General features: G+C 39.1%; 1 protein-coding gene across 3 annotated transcripts in view; it reads left to right on the top strand.

Moving 5' to 3' along the window:
* SYT1 (synaptotagmin 1) overlaps positions 1–13,939 on the top strand; it is a 507,893-nt gene that overhangs the window by 94,774 nt on the left and 399,180 nt on the right. For 2 of the 3 annotated variants that reach the window (XM_084617797.1, XM_084617796.1), the window contains exon 2: positions 13,382–13,491. The exons of the other annotated variant lie outside the window; for it this stretch is intronic. The gene's annotated coding sequence lies outside the window, so the exon portion shown is untranslated. The remainder of the gene's footprint in view (positions 1–13,381; positions 13,492–13,939) is intronic. 3 annotated transcript variants of the gene reach the window in all.

Raw genomic sequence — 13,939 nt, 5'->3', positions numbered from 1 at the left:
GCATTAGTAATTAAATTGAGTAATAATGACTGCTAAAATACTCTCTCAAAACTGGAAATCTTTATTTAAAATGTTGGCTTTGTGTGAAAATATTAAATATGGCATGTAAAAGAAACATCAAAATGAGAAAAACGTAACCTTCTGATTGGGCTGGATGGTGGAGAATCACGCAATCTCAGAAATTAGAGATGGAGACTGGGGTTAGGTTATCTCCTTCACACACAGCCACATTAGAGTTTTATTTCCTTTAGCACACCTTGTAGAGCCACTTCCTGCAAGTCAGGTATCCTCCAGTTTAAGGTTTGTTGTGCTCCTTTGAACATTATGCTCTGGTAACTAAATCATGGGAGAAGAGCCTGTGCTAGTTAACCTAGGCCCAGATTTAAAGGTTTTTAGATGCCTAAACATGCAGATAGGTGCATTTGTAAATTCCACCAGCTGCCTAGATGAGTTAAACTCCCTGAATTGAAAGTAAATGGGAGCTAGACCTCTAACCCGCTTAGAAGATTCTATAAATCCCATTAGGTTCCTAACTCCCATTGACTATCAAAGGGGCTTAACTCGCTTAGGAGCATTTGTTAATCACAGTAGGAGTCTAACTACCTTTATAAATCTGGCCCCTAGTCTAGACAGGACCTCATACTGATCATACATTGATGTAAATTAGGGGTAACTCCTATAGAAGCCAATTGAGTTACACTGGTTAAAACCAGAGTGAGTTCAGAATTGGGCCCAATGTCTTTGGTTACCAGTAGGCAGAGAAAACAACAAAGATGCAGAAAAATGCATTCTGAAGACAGGAAGAGAAAAAATAGAATTACATCCATGTGACACAAAGACATTAGAAGCTTGATAAATCTGGATTAGTTGCATGTTTAACAATAGCTGATATTAAATCCCTGGCCAGAAGATAGATAATTGGAATCACACAATACACAGCACTTCGGTTTGGCATCAATTTCATAATATAATAAAACTTATCATTTGTAAGCTTGTCTGGTTTTTAGAAAGACTGAGAACAATTTGATCTGTCCTGGTACATCAGACAGCACAGTGCAGGTGGCTTAAAAACAAAGCATTTAATCAGGCAAAATTTTACTTAAACTACCTGATGATTCATCATCCAGTCCTTGTTCATTGTCCGTTGTCTTTCTAAGCTATTATTCACAGAATATTTAAAAAGCCTGGACTGCATGTGCCACTGCCATGAATGCTATTGTACTGTAAATTACAGCTCCAATTTGTTTCAGCTTCAGTATAGACTGTCAGCATTGCAGTGACTCATCCTTCTGTGTCTATGAATACTCTGCAATATCTATACAGAAAATCAAGCTTTGCCACCAATAATTTCTTGGTAACACTGGAATATTCTTAGACTATTCTTTAATGGGCTCAAAGAAATATTAGAAATTTAGGCAAATCAGACATTTAATATTTATTCTTTTCTTCATGTTTTCCCTTTCTCTTACACATGCTGCAATGTCGAAAATTGTGCCTTTGCCAATATGGGCTGCTATTTAGGTGCAGTCCTTGTGATCCCCATATCAACAATGCATTTAAATTCCACACTGTTAGTCACATTTTACCTGCTTCTCCAGAGTAATTCCCCGATGGACAGAGTAAAGCAAAATAAGGAGCTTTCATAGCTGCTTTTTGGTTGGGTTGCATGGAGTATGGGGAATGTCAGGGCAGTCAGAGGGAAATTGTAGTAGTCAAAGTATGAACTGATCAAGAGCTGCACAAGACTTTTGGCAGCTGGAATAGAGATGAAAAGATAGAGTTGGAGCAGCTGTAGAAAGGGTGGGGAAGCAGGATTTTCTGGTAGTTTCTCTGTGAGGCATCAAAAATGGCAATATAATTGTGAGGCTGAGAGATGGGAGAAGGTGAAATTGCCATTGGTAGTGATGGGTACAGGACTTGAGAGAGATGAGTATATTTTTTAGTTTGACATTGAATTAGTGGTTGAGGCTAGAGATGAGAGACCAGGTGGAGAGGGAGAGGTCGTCTGGGAGTCGGTGACAGTAGTTTAAGCTTAGATAGAGTGGCAAAGTTAGGGATTGTGTGTAAAGATAGAGTTGGAGAGCCAAAAATGGATCCCTCCCAAGGGACAGGGGTAGTGACTAGAGCTGGCTAAGGGGGAAAAAAAAGAGGTAAAATTTTAATTAAGAATTTTTATCAGTTTTTTAAAAAAAAAAAAAGTTAACCACTCTGTAAGGTGATCAAAAACCAGCAAATATTTTTTAATTAAATTAATTTTTATTAAAATCCATACATCATCTGGCACTAGCAGTGACCTATTGCTTTTTTGTATATACTCCTGTATTCACACATGGTAATACCTTCCCACCACACCCTTCTGAGCCAGTATTCTAAAGAAGCACCTTTAGGCCCTATCTGATGTCCTAGAGCCAGGGGTTATCACAATCCCTGGGTTCACCTCAGTAAACAATTGTATAGGGTTTCAACAAGAGAGACAGTACCAGTGGGTATTGGGGTATCATTCACTGGCAATGACTGACCAACCTTCAGTACCACAGGATTGCCATTAGGTACTGCACAATCACCCTCAGGCCTATGTCTTCGGCATCAGGAGACACCCAGGAGCAGCAGGACCCCTAGATTGAGGAAAACGTATCTTCATCAACTAAGGCTCAGAAAGCTTCCAATACTGAGCCCTTTCCTTCGGGCACTTCACAGCCCACACAGTCTTTACAAACTTCTCACAACAGTGGTGGCCCATCTATGTCAGAGGAGCACAGCAATATTCCCTTACCTGGATGACTGGCTCCCCAAGGGTCAATCAGCTCTACAGGTCCACTCAGTGAGCAACCTCCAGGACTCTAGCCCTATTTCAGTCTCTGGGCTTTTGCATCAATCAAAAGAAGTCTACATTTGCTACTCTGTCCAGTCTAGTCTCGACAATACAACATAGTCCGCAAACAATGGCAAGCACCTGCCTAAAACTCGTAGGCATGTGTCAGCCTCCATGTTCATCACCTTTCATGCAAGACTGCACCTCAAGTGCCTTCAATGTGGCTAAGGTTGATGTACACCCCAAACAGACAGTCTCTCCAAATGCAATGCAGAACCTCAGAAAGTTCTGGACTCTCTCAGGTGGTGGAAAGACCCAATGAAGGTCTGCATGGGAACCCCATTTTCACATCCCCCACCCTCAAGGATCCTCACAACAGATGCTTCTCTTCTGGGATGTGAGACTCTCACCTCTAAGCCCAGGGCAAGTGGTCCATACAAGAGGTAATGCTGCAGATGAACATTCTGGAGCTGAACACAGTTTGTTGTGCTTGCCAACACTTCCTTCACACCATCAGGGTAATGCTTGACAACAGAGCAGCAATGTATTGTATCAACTAACAGGGAAGAGCAGGATCCGAGTCCTTGTGGATGAATTGTGTAACTGGTGCATTTTCCATCAGATAGAAATCTCAACAATATATCTTTCAGGCCTCCAGAATACAATGGCAGACTCCCTGAGCAGACGCTTGATTCAGGACCACAAATGTGAGCTCAGTGATTCTGTCTTCCACAGCATCTGCCAGACATGAGGCTCCTCAGGAGCAGACCTCGTTTGTCACCCTGAACAATGCAAAATGCCATCTTTTCTGTTCCCAGGGAGGATACAGCTACAACTCATAGGGATATGTCCTCATGACACTGTGGCCCCTTACCCTACTGTATGTTTACAGACCTCTACCTCTAATCCTCAAGAACTTACTCATACCATACCAGGGAAGAGCAAAGGTTATCTTCATAACACCATCCTAGCCACGACAAATGTTGTACGTGAACTTCCTTCACCTCTCTGTGCAATGCCTCTTTGAATATCTCTCAGGAAGGATCTCTTGTCACAGAACTCGGGGGGCCCAGTTCCATCCCAACCACTTCTCCTTGAACCTGAGAACATGATTCTTAGATGATTCACAGACATGGAACTCATCTCTTTTGATGAGGTCCAGTCAGTTCTCCTATCTAGCAGAAAACCTAGACCATGCAAAATTTACCTTCAAAAGTGGAAACACTTCCACTCCTGATGTTCCTGTCACTCTTCCCAAACCTCAGATGTTCCACTCTCCAAAATCCTGGACAACCTCTTGGATTTAAAAATGCAAGGTCGATCAATGAGCTGAGTGAGGGTACGTTTGGCCACTATAACAGCTTTGTATCATTTGCAGAGAGGATGAAGTGTCAACCTATTTCCATTCAAAGACTGTCAAAGTGGGTTTTGGGTTGCATCTTAATCTGCTATGAATCCACTGGGATGGAAGCCCCTCATAGAGTGACAGCACAATCCTCTAGAGCTCAGTCCACATCTATGGCTCGACTCAAGTACATTCCCATAAGAGAAGTTTATAGGACTGCAATTTGGTCTTCCATTCATACCTTTTGCCAAGCATCTTACCTGTTACCAGGGATAACTTTAGCAACAGTCCTCTGAACCATCTTGGACTTCCCTTCTTAGCACCCACTCCTCATTGAGTTACTGCTTGAAAATCTCCTATGGTGGAGCACCCATAGGGACATTTACTTGAAGAAGAAGTGACTTGAGTTCTTTGAGGTGTTTTGTCCCTACGGATTCTCCACCTCCTGCCCTCCTTCCCCTTGGGTGTGGAGGCTCTGCTTCACTTTTGAGACGGAACTGAGTGATGGCGGGTCCACGCCTACTTATATGCCCTACTTTGGAGTCATGAGGTGCTGCTCTGCACAGGTGTGGGCCTGCAGCACTGCTTTTCATTCTCTGGTTGAGAACACACTGGTGCATGCTCATCCTGTGGTGGAGAATCTGTAAGGACAAAAAAAAAATTCTAAAAACTCAAGTTACCGTAAGGTAAGTAACCTCTCCTTTTTTACTGTGAGGCAGGATTTTTTTTGTGAGTGATGTATCTGTGAGGAGATAATGTATCCAGGTGGTGCTGTATCCTGCTGCTTTGCTAGTCAGTTAGGGACATGTAATAAGTAAGAATTTACTCATGCTACTCATGAACTATCGAGCATTTGTATCTGGTTATTTTCTGCACATTTCATTTTGAGGCCTTGGAAAAATAAAAGCATTAATCTGCAATTAGATCATTTCATCTTTCAAAATGTCGAGTTAAGATGAAGTGTATAATTAGATGTATAAAATTGCATGCCATTGCCACCCACTCAGAGGCGACATGTGCTATTTTCCTTCCCCATCAAGTGCTGTACAAGAATTCTTTCATGGTATAAGAGAGCCATGGCTTCCAGGGTAAATAAAAGTAACTGAAAATGGTATTTCCATCGTTATATTGGATGTTCTGGTTTGATAAAATGGATGTTGTGTGGGTATACTGTATATCTAATATATATTAATAGAAGGTATTAATAGAAAAGACTCAGTAGGTTGTGTAGTCTTCCCTCTGCCAAGGCAGGATTGTACCCTACAGTGTATTTTGTTGTATTTGCACAAATTCATTTAAAATATCTTAAGAGTTAACTCCCAAAAGATATGGTGGAAGACAGTTTTGCTCTTGGGGAAGTGATCTTTGATGTTCCCCTACACAGGCAGGTCTTTTCCATCACCTCGTTCCCCCCACCACCCAAAATAATAAGAAAACAAAGGAAAACGTAAAAACTATATTGACCTAGCTGAATTGTTGTCTTTTAGGCAACAGAATCTCATAAATCTAGTTTAAAAGGAAACGACGCACATTATAGTAAATAGTCTACTGGTTGCAACTAAGCTATAATACAACAATAAATGACTACACTATGTGAAAACGAAGTGGTAGTGAACTTTTTTTTTCCTTTTAGTGCGAACACTAATTTTCAAGGGAGCTAATTAAAATCTTTATCTGATCCTTAGCTGTGAGAAAGCTCTGCCTGGATGCACGTGATAAGTTCATAGCCTTTGGGATTTATTTTTTTTTATTGTATGATTTTGAGTTGTGATGACTAGAGGTGTTTTTTTTTTAAATTATCATAGGCATTTGTTGGAGCAAACAGCAACCTCTCCTCTAAATGCTGTTGCTAAGAAACAACCATTTAAAAATGAAAGGGGTGTGTGCAAATAATGTTTATTTCAGTTCACCATGGCTGACGGGGTAGGAAGGGAGAGAGACACATCCTCTCCATCCTTACTAGTTAATGAGTTGTTGTCTTAAATTCTGTCCAACAGAGGGTACAGTTTATAGTGCTCAGTGTGATACCTTGGTAACTTGCAAGATCAATAGTCGAAGCTCTGGAAAAAAGTATTGTTTTATCAGCTTAAAAAAGTCACACGGGTCTTTAGATACAGAGTGATATTCTGTATTAGTTGGACATCAGTAAAGAGCACTAAACTCTTATGTTGGGGTTATAGGCTGTCAGCTGATCACATCAGTTGACTTTAATATTTTCTAAATGAGCACTTGCATGAATCAGGAAGAGAGAACCTCAAAAAAATTGCCCTTTCTCTGACAGCTTGTTAGTTTTGTGTGTGCAGGTTTTTTTCCCTTGTAGCATTAAAAATAAGCAAGGTTTTTTTCCCCCATCAGCACAGGGGTCTTATACCAGCAGATTGATCATGTTTTTTTGAAGTCTTTCATAAATTGAAGGTCACGCTCATAGTTTAAGCTTGAGGTATTGTGCTTTAGCAGCAAGTAAATGAGTTGATCGGTATGGAATTGGGTTGGCGAGGGAGGTCAGAATGTAGACTTACGGACAGGACCTGCTGCATTATAAAGAAATGGTTTAAAATTCATGTGCTTATTGTGTAGTGATCTACAGATTTATTTATTACTGTGTATTCCAGCATTTGTGCATGGGGATAAAGCTTATGGGACATCTAAGCAAGAAGCTCTCTGTGTATTCTAAGCTAGCAATAGAAGAAAATCAAAGTTAATAACTTGAATTATAGTTTAAAACTAAAAATATCCTAAGGAGTAGGAGAGATCCAAATTCGGGGATTCCATCTGATTCTGGTTACTTGCTGACACATAGCTTGTGTGTGTGTCTGTTGTGGCCAACAGGCCTCTTCAGAATTTGATGGTGAATGCAGAAGGGGCACTAGCAGACTTTCTAGAAGTGTTATAATCTATGTGACAATATTGAAAAGCTATATAATTGGGGGACTCATGCTGATACAATTTTATAATCTCACTTTCACAACACTGACACTTTTCTAAAAAACTATATACACTTTATTGTCCTATGAATCTTGAGAAGGAAATAGAGAAAGAGGGCCACACACATCGTGAAAAGTAATCAGTTAAATTAATAACATGCAAGTGAGTTAAGAATTTTGCACAAAGACTCATTTACATGTTGTCCTGGTAGATATACTGGAAGTTAAGAAGCAGGCAAATATTTTCTTGGAAACAAGGATGGCTTCCATGGCCTTAACACACAAGGTATTGTACAAGTTTTCTACTGAGCGGAGAACATCAGTCACAGAAAAGACAAATGGCCTAGAACAACATATGAGGATCAGCTGGGTAATGTTGAAAGGTGGTAACACACAGATGTTGGCAAGAGAACTTTCAGGTCATGATTCTTATAGATGTTCTTATAAACTATACCTAATACAATTTATATGAATAACACATACTTTTAGCGGCTGCCAAGGAGAACAGGATCAGCCCTATTGCATGGCAGCCCTTCATGTGCAGCACTGGCTTTACTAAGAGTTAGTCACGCCACCAAGCTGGCAGAATCTGTGCTAAAGTTGTCTCTATATAAGCAGATGCAACATCTGTATGTAAAAAAGATTATTTATGGTCTCTCATCCCTTATCGGAATACATCCTTAGTTGCAGGAAAAGAGGGTGGGTTGGTGAAAATATCCTGCAGAATGTAATTCCAAGATGGTTGTTACTTGGCTGGTCCAGAGTTATTTCATCTCCAGAATAGGGTTATATGTGTTTATGCAGTTCTTTCTGATCTTCTGTTTTGGCAAGGGGACTCAGTACTCCTGGTATTGGCACTCTGGTATCCTGCAATAATTTTTGCCAAGTAATGGAAAGGAATTCTCCGAAGCATCCTCAATTTAAAGCCATAAAAGTAATTTGGCACAAGTGAATGTGCATGTTTCTCCCCTATTTTCAGTTCATGATTGGTGCAAAATGCATTCTTCTCCCCATGCTTGCACAGCCTTGCCCAATCCCTTGATTGATCAGGCATCAATTTACATATCTGCCTTTGTTCAGATATAAAATGTAGTCTACGCTCAAGCCTTGCCACGCTGGATAGGATCTTTCATACGTACAGTACTCTACTAAGCTTTCAAATTCTATAAAAATACAGACTTGGCCCTTTGTTTCAATACAAATTATTGCAAAACACTTAGTCTATGGAATACAAAAACTATACCAGAAATCTTCCATTGATCATTTTTACATCGAGAGAATATAATTTCCAACTGTGCAGTTCTAGGGCAGAAATGACAATACTGACAAATGTTTCCCCACTGCATTATTTGTGGGGTCCATTGTGAAGATGGTCTCTATTACCGCTACACAACATCCCATTAACATTGTTAGTAGAATTAATTGCAAAAAAAAAAAAAAAAAAATGTGGAGACAGCTTTTGGCTATAGAGTGTATATCAAGTTTTGTAGCATCTAAATGTTCGTTAATATCCTAGCTATTATTGTACAAGCTGTGTACGAAAGCTCTGGAAAAAGCATACAGTGACATAAGCCGGATTTTGCTGAAACCTGGGCAGTTGTCCAAAGCATCAAATAGAAGGGCAAGGAGGATCTGTTATATACTATCCAAGCCCTTATTATTTATATGTTTTGTGATTTTCATTTAGACAGGAGAATCATGTAATAAACTTTTTATATTTTCCCCAATTTAGTGTGGAGTAGCTTAAAAATTGTAGTGTAACTGAATCATAACACAACATAATGTGATCATCGAAATAGCTGCATGTGTCACCTAGTGCATTTAGGTCAAGGCTGACTGAACGATCTTACCGTATAGGAACAGATGCCAGACTTCTTAGAGATTCTTGTCCCCATTGCTGAACAGAGATAAGTTTTAACCTGCCTCAGACTAAAATAAATGCTATTATGATGCAGGAGATAGAAGTACAGTAGGCAATCAGATAAAAGTTGAAATAACTTAGTATCTTTTAGAATTATAATAGTATTTGAATTTTACTTGTAGATTAATGATGCTTCCTGAAATTATTCGGCATTTTTATGGCTCTAACATCTTGAACTAAAAAAAGGAACAATGCAACACATTGTATAGGATTAAAATCTGATTTGAGAAAGGATTGAAAAGTTTAAAGGAGGTATAAATATCGGGTCAAATCATAAGCTCCTTGCTTTGCTCCAGTCTTTGGTGAGACCCAATTTTTCCCTTGTGTGTATATTTTAGAAATAAAAAGCCACATAAAACCCTCAAAGCTTTGTAACCCTCAAGATGCATTCATTTACTAACTTCAGTAGCTGCATAATCATTACTGTAGCCCTTGTCTTCCCAGTCTCTTATCATCCCAGTATTTATCCCCATCCTTTGTTAGCTTTTTTTGGTCTTACCTGCTCCAAGAAGGTTGCAGTTTATGGGCTCTGTATTGTTTGTAAGGCACCATGCCCTTATGGCATCATCGAAATAAACTAACTTTGCTGGCTCATTTGATGGAGTTGTTGCCATTGTGGGCATAGGTGTTGCCTATGCACCCTGTGGCTTGAATTGGTTTCCATTATATACAGGGTTTACAATTTGGTTCCATGGGTCTTAGCACTCCCACTATAAAAATTGTTCCAGCACCCCGGCTTTGGCCCATAGGAGTTCGGTTTTTTGTGTCTACTGAGGAAATATATAGGATACACAAGTTCAACCACTAGCTGTTGAATGAAACCAGTCTGGATTTTTTTTCCCCCAATGAAACATTTTTTGTTGGAAAATGTAGATTCATCAAAACTGAAACTTTTTGTGGAATTTTTTTTGGCTAAATAGAATTCTTGTTTTTCAGCCAGTTCAGTTGTTGAACAAACTAGGAATGTCTCATTCAGTATCTCGGCACCAGTTGGCAGATATCAAATAATCTGTTGCACCAAATTTTCCTCCGGACACTACAGTAACATAAACATATTTTTGTAAGCATTCAGACATGTTAGTTTGGCTAGCATTACATCATGTTGGCATGAGCTCATCATGTGGTTCACCAGACTTCTTTTTTGGAAGTCTACAGAGAATATTTTCCTCTTGCAGAAAAAATTCAACTTTTGTAAAATATCTCTCTCAAGCTACATTGACTGTGTTAGAGATGTTGGGAAGTTACTCAGGCTAACACACATCAATTTATTCTAGTCTTTACAATGCAACTGAAACCATAATGGTCTTAAAAAAATTCTCAAACATCTTCAGATTTAAATAAACACTGCAGTCTTCATATGCAAGCAAAACAAAGGAATGCACTGACCTCTGTGCCCTTCTAAAAGGGAGTAAGCACTGAACTGCACTTCTTGGGTCTGGATAATGAAGTCTACTGTAATCAACTGGTAGCAAACATTTTGTTTCAAACTATGGAAATCGCCAGTCAACATTGTTGTTTTGGGGGGTTTTTTTGGACTGATTTTTTTTCTAGACAAAGTTTAAACGTAATATTTGATTTTACCTACATCTTCCAGTGCTGCTAGTACCATCCTGTACTAGATGATCAGAGCTTTCTAGATAAGAGAGCCTTTTCCTACCCATTCATGATGATTTCTCTCTCTTTCTCCCCCCTGCCCTTGAAAAAAGACACTAATTATGTTGGGAAGCTGTCTGAGGACCAGGACCTCAATGCAGAAAGGCTAGTTCAATTTTTTTTTTAAATGGGCTGCCTAAGCCACTAGCTTGAACAGGTATGAATGAATCTGAAAATTTGGATACAAAATACAAATGGAAAATATTTCTGAATGTGATTTGTATTTATACAAATGTTTGTCAGAACTTTTTCCATAAAGAACCATTGGTATCGGGCAACAACTTCCAGTTTGCTACGTAGCCCATCAAAGGGCTGTTAGATGCAGTATTGGATAGAAATTTAGGGACTATATTCAGGTGTTCTATATGCATCCTGCAAATAACTGAGTACTGAGAGTGAGAAGTATTATGAGAACAAAGCATTTAAAATCTTCTATTGCTGCTGTGTTTCATAATGTAGTAGGATACCAAAAACATTTGCTTGGTTTTCCTGCTGCATTTTGTCTCATTAGCCATGTTTGCATATATTTTATCCCTTTTTTTTTTTTAAATACTAAACTGTTCCTTTGAAATTCCTGCTGGCACAGAAGAAAAGAGGATATTTTCAAGTGTCTAATCGAGGAGCTGAAGAAAATAATCTAAAGCTATTGAAAATATTTAGAAAGTATTTAGCAATATCTCTTAAGTACAATATCTCCTGTTTTTCTCTGCAATTTTAAATTTAATACTGTGGTTTTAGTGATCTTTAAGAAAGTGCATGTAATGTCATCTGCTATAATTGTTTCCAAGACCTTAAGAATATGGAAAAAGCCTGAACTTCACAATAATGTGAAAAAGTCACTTACTTTTCTGTGCCTCAGTTCTCCATCTGAAAAATGAGTAGGACACATCATTTCTCCTGTCCTTTGACTGCCTTGTCTATTTAGATTTGTAACATTTTCAGGTCAGCGACTATCTTTCATTATGCGTTTGTACAGCACTAACACAGGGGCCTATAGTCACAACTCTAATGTTAATAATATGCAGAAAGGCTATTTAGCTCTTTGGCTGCAACACCCTAATGTGGACTTGTATCAAGGGACCTGTAACAGAAATTTTGCATGAAACACCCCACCATCTTCAGAAGATATTGATCTGGGGGGAACTGTTTCTACTAAATCACTAGGGGAGGTGACTCGTTTACCCCACCTGAGGTAGGATGTAAGCTGTGGGTGGAAATTTAGGAGTAGCCAAGCCTGTGGAAAAAAATTAAACTTATCTTTGTTACTGCTGCACCTTTGTCCAAATGGGTTAGCCAATATTCAGGGCCTTGCTTGGTTGTTTCATTAGGAGGAGAAACTGATGATGAGTAAAGTCCTGTTTTCCTGACCCCAACCGGAATAAGCAACAGCAGGGAGTTTTCTTGCTTATAACTTCCAAGCCTCCTTTCCACCCTCACTCATGCCTTCTTTTCTGCCTTTGTCACCCACACCCCACACAGAAAAACACAGCTGCAACCAAACAACCTCCCAGGCCTTGTGTTCACAGTCAGTCCCAGGGAAAACCCTCTAATTCTCCCTGAGTTCTTGCTCCAGTCTTCCCTCGTGGCAAAGTGCCAGGGGTGGGGGCTTCTGGTTTTTCATGTATCCTATTCCATAAATGAGCTTAACTGCTCCTTCCATTTGTATGAATGAAGTGTGGCTCACCCGCCCATAAGCTTTAATGAGGTCTATGATTGCCTACCGCTCAAAAGACCTGCTTGCTCTCAGTCATTAACTCCTTCCAACATAACATGTTGTTGTCGTTGTTTTCGTTGTTGATAAAGCTGACCAAAGGAAGACTTTCCATACTGGGTGAACTGTGTTTATAGAGCAGATTGGAAAAGCTGTCTGCTTAGAGGGCCAAATTCTATAAAGACTGATCCAAAGCCTATTAAAATCAACTGGAGTCTCTTGATTTATTTCAGTAGACTATAAATCAGTCTCCATAATCTTTACCAGCCAAAACTCCCACGGTAATCAACTGAATTCATTAGCTATATTAACTGAGTAAAACCTGTGGCTGTGGCCCAAAACAAAGTGTGGTTTCTGCAGAGTGAATTCTTTTATCGTCACATTTTACAGTAAAGAGTTTACTCAATACTGACTAAAGTAAGGATACCTGGGTTTCCTGTCTTCAGTTGCCACAAGTTTCCATGACTTTTCTAAAGTCCATATCGGCAAAGCGTTGTGGTGAGAGTGATAAAGATTCACATAATTATGGTTATGTATTATGGCCTTTAATCTCAAACAGGCAGCAAGATGAATGAATGATCAAGAAGTTAAAACTATGGAATCATTCTCTCACGTGTTTATCAGCTGGCATACAAGTATCTCATTGGGGTGACAGCACTAGAATGGCAAATTCACCACATTTGCCTCAGTTTTAAAAAGTGCAGAAAACAAAAAATATGGTCACATTAACAAAGTAAATAAATAAAACCCCACGTGTCAATGATAAAGAGTGACAACATACAGAAGGAAAAAATTTCTTCATCCAAGGTTCATTTTTGTAGATCTTATGATTGATTCTCCTTTGCTGCCTCTCAACCTCTCAAAATCAAGAATTGAAGGGGATAGAACAAACCAAGAATAATTAATGTGTGTTCTAAACAGCAGTTGGTTGTGGGCAAAGAGATAATAGCAAATGCAAGTAGAGACGTGCCAGACAGTGTTTAAATGGAATCTCTCTCACTTTCTCTTTTTAAAGTGAAAAAGAAAAGGGAGCTTGAGCAGTGAAGAATCTAGAACCTGACCGGTACATATGTCACTCAAGATTTCCCTGTGAATAGAAAACTGCATTGATGCCGATCATATAAGGTATTTTAAACACACCAAAAAATGTTTGGTATCCTTGTGGATGTTGTATAGCTTGTGAAATGTTTTAGTGCAAGATACTTTTCGATAGAGAAAATTAATTTTTTTCTAAAAATGGCTTTTTCGGACTTCAGGGATATGTCAAATTAGTGGAGGCATATTTTTATGGCTCCTGTGTTGCTATTTCAGATTGCAAGGATAAGCAAAAAACAGTCTGTATGCATTTGCTGACTGTTCAAATATTTCTTGCATTCCTTTGCCTTCTTTCACTATCGACTTATGCTTCATCAAATTCAGAGTTGTCATGGTTCATTATCCATAGATGATCCTGAGCAGTCTTGCATCATAAAAAAAATATGCTGTGGCATCTGCCTTTGAGCTTTTGTGTACCACTGTTCATATCCCTTCTAGGCAAGGTTTTCTATCTTTGGTTTAACCTCTGTTTTCATAT

Source organism: Lepidochelys olivacea (genome assembly GCF_965140295.1).
Source record: "Lepidochelys olivacea isolate rLepOli2 genome assembly, chromosome: 1".
Classification (NCBI taxonomy): Eukaryota; Metazoa; Chordata; order Testudines; family Cheloniidae; genus Lepidochelys; species Lepidochelys olivacea.
This window is presented reverse-complemented; position numbering and strand designations above follow the sequence as displayed.